This window comes from Panthera tigris, chromosome B2, assembly GCF_018350195.1.
Source record: "Panthera tigris isolate Pti1 chromosome B2, P.tigris_Pti1_mat1.1, whole genome shotgun sequence".
Classification (NCBI taxonomy): domain Eukaryota; kingdom Metazoa; phylum Chordata; class Mammalia; order Carnivora; family Felidae; genus Panthera; species Panthera tigris.
In genome coordinates, this window is record NC_056664.1 from 150,865,022 (window position 1) to 150,868,554 (window position 3,533).

Genomic DNA, 3,533 nt, shown 5'->3' on the forward strand with positions numbered 1-3,533 from the left:
TTTTTTTTTTAACAGATGTCATTTAAGGAATGTTTTCCATTCAAATAGAATTTTCTTAAAAAAATTTTTTTTTAAGATTTGTTATTTTTGAGAGACAGAGACAGAGTGTGAGCAGGGGAAGGGCAAAGAGAGAGAGAGAGAGAGAGAGAGAGAGAGAGAGAATCTAAAATAGGCTCCAGGTTCTGAGCTGTCAGCACAGAGCCCGACATGGGGCTCGAACCCACAAACCATGAGAACGTGACCTGAGCTGAAGTCAGACACTTAACCAACTGAGCCACATAGATGCCCCATGTATTTGCCTTACTAAAGCTAGGTAATTATTCACAGCTGAGGCACATGCGGTGATTACATTTTATTTTTTGTGCACTTTTTTGTCTTTACTGGATTCAACAATTGCCTAATATATTTGCTTGACGTTTCTGTGTACCTCTTACTTATCATCACCAAACTCCAAAGATCTTCCTTTAAAGTATTCAGACACATCAGGTGTTCATGGGTGTCACTGTCCTGGATGAGGAAGGTATCTCTGGGAGGCACCTGCTCTAGTTTAAATGGTCTCTATCTAGGACTTACTTTCCTCCTCTGTCTTCACTTGGATTCCCTGCTACCCAGGTCCTAAATATCCCTCTTTCCTGACTACTTAATTTTGGAGAGTATCCCTCTGCAGGTTTCTGAATGGATTTGGTAGATCATATTTTTGAGCTGCATATCTCAATGTATCTTTATTCTACCCTCACACTTAACTAATATTTTGAGTGAGAGTAGAATTTAGTGTTAGAATTATTTTCTTCAGAATTTTAAAGTTAAGTCTCCACTGAATTTCAGCTTCCTGGGATTCAATTGAGAATTTCCATGCCCTTCTGATTTCCAAACCTTTAAATGTGACCTTTTTCTTTTTCCTATGGAAACTTTTTTTTTTTTTTTTTTTTTTTTTTTTTTTTTAGGAAGGGGCAAGTCTGAATATTTATTACCCTTCTTAAAAATATGATTATTTAGGGGCACCTGGGTGGTTCAGTCGGTTGGGTGGCCGACTTCGGCTCGGGTCATGATCTCGCGGTCCGTGAGTTCGAGTCCTGCGTCGGGCTCTGTGCTGACAGCTCAGAGCCCGGAGCCTGCTTCAGATTGTGTCTCCCTCTCTCTGACCCTCCCCCGTTCATGCTCTGTCTCTCTCTGTCTCAAAAATAAATAAATGTTAAAAAAATAAATAAATAAAATAAAAATAAAAAAATATGATTATTTACATAACTTGGTTTTTAATAATTGGCTCTCCTGAGTCAGTACAAGCCAGCTTCAGCACACCACTGCCCCTAAGCCTCTAGGAGGCCTTAGGATTGTACTGTCCACCAGGAGACAGCCTGACTGCATTTTCTTATGGAACATGTGGGAGTAAGCAGGGAAGGAATCTTTAGGCAGAATGCCACCAAGGTTCACTTAAATTCAGTTATCTCCTGGTCTCTCTTCTTCCTGATCTGCATGGAGGCTCAGAAGTAGAAGGATTTGCTCAAAGGAATAGAAAGGAACAAAAAGAACCAGGAAAGACTTCAATGCGAAAGGAACAGAGCCAAAGCTCTGGAGGGGGACAGGTCAGGGAAGAGCTGAGGTTGAAAGCCTCTGGCCCTCGGTTCTCAAGAAAGGCAGACTTGGGGGGGGGGGGGCAGATGCCTTTTATTGGTCTAACCAGCGTAACTAGTAGTAGGTTTGGGCAGAGCTCCCCTATCTGTCCTGGCCCCCATCTTTCCTGGGTGTTCCTGACTCCCCCCAGGGGAGGAGAGTGTTGGGCAGGGGTGGCAGGCAGAGCCAGGATCGAAAAGGGGATCAGGGTGAAGTAGAAAGCACGGGGTTACCAGATCACTCAAATAAAAAGCCCATCAGGGCAGAAGAGAGGATATTTCCCCAAACAGGCCCCTCTGCCCTTGCCAGGAGTGGAAGGGGGCAGGAAGCTTTCACTAGAGGTTTCCTACTGCGCCCTTCGTGCCATCAGCATCTCCCAGATGTGTTCCTCAGCTTCCTTCACACTCTGCTCCAGGTAGGATTTTTTCTGTTCCAATTCTTTAATTTTTTCTTCTGCTATTTCCTGTTTCTCTGAGTTGATTGTGAATTACCTCCTTGGACTGAAGAACAAACATTCTTCCTACACCTTCATACAGGTTAGTCTCATCTATCAAAGTCATAATCTCTGTATCTGTAAGATGTGCATGCTTTTTTGTCTGTTTAGCTGTTCAATCTGTATGTCTGCAACTTCTCCTTCTGTTGAATGTCAATAACTTTGGCTTGAAGCTCTGTGAAGGCCCTCTTCAATTCCAGATCCACGGGAGCGGCCATCTTGGTTCACTCAGGGTGCCTCTCCCTATGGAAACTTTTAAAGATCTTTTCTTTATCGCTGGTGTCCTGAAATTTCATGATGTACTTTAGTGTGGATCATTTTAGATTTGTCGTGCTGGGCATTTGGCAATCCTTTTCAATATAAGAACGTGTCTTTTACATCTGGGAAGTTTTCTTGAATTATTTCTTGAGTATTTCCTCCTCTTCATTTTCTCTTTCTTGTAATTCCTATTTTTCACGTCAAACTTTAATCTTCTAATTTTTTTATGTTTTGTCTTTCTCCATATTTTTCTCTTTGTTCCAATATCTGTGAGATATCATCAGATTTATCTTCTAACTTTAAACACTTTTTAAATTTAGGGCGCCTGAGTGGCTCAGTCGGTTGAGCGTCCGACTTCCGCTCAGGTCATGATCTCATGGCTCCTAGTTCGAACCCTGTGTCAGGCTCTGTGCTGACAGCTCAGAGCCTGGAGCCTGCTTCTGATTCTGTGTCTCCCTCTCTCTCTGCCCCTAACCCACTCGCATTGTCTCTGTCTCTCTCAAAAATAAATAAACATTAAAAAAAATTTTAAACACTTTTTAAATTTATCATGGCTTTTATAATTTTCAAGAGCTCTTATTTTTGGAATGTTCTTTTACATATTCCCTCTCTGTTTCTCTCATGGATAATCTTCAGAGATTGCAAAGAATAATGTTTTTTTTTTTAATTTTTTTTTTTTAACATTTATTTATTTTTGAGACAGAGAGAGACAGAGTATGAATGGGGGAGGGGCAGAAGAATAATGGTTTTTTTTACAGTATTTTTCTTCTTTCTTCTAGTTTTTTGTTTTTTCCTTTTCTTCTGTCTTCCTCACATGTCTGTCAATCCTCGGTCACAGGTGTCTATTTCGGAGGAAGGCAGACATGCTTATCGGAAGCTCTGTGGGATAGATGAAGACCACCAAGTGGTGGGACTCACCTAAGGCAGTTTGAGGAGCTTTGGCTGGCCTGTCGCCCTCCGCCTCCACTGTCTGGGTCCCCACAGGCTGCAGCTAGTGTCTCTGCTTGCCCCCTCGCTCCTTCCGAACTCCTTTTGTTTCCTAGGTTTTCTCCTTCTGACCTTCCTCTTCTGAGATTCCACTTCCTTCCAGGCTCAAGTCACACTTTATCTTCTTGTTGCCTTCTTCATCCGCATGTTATAAACTTTACACTATGTTTCACTTGTTTCCCAA

At 42.0% G+C, this 3,533-nt stretch overlaps 1 pseudogene; it reads right to left on the reverse strand.

Moving 5' to 3' along the window:
* Positions 1 to 1,234: 1,234 nt before the first annotated feature.
* On the reverse strand, positions 1,235 to 2,708 carry LOC102971713 (annotated as a pseudogene).
* Positions 2,709 to 3,533: the final 825 nt, after the last annotated feature.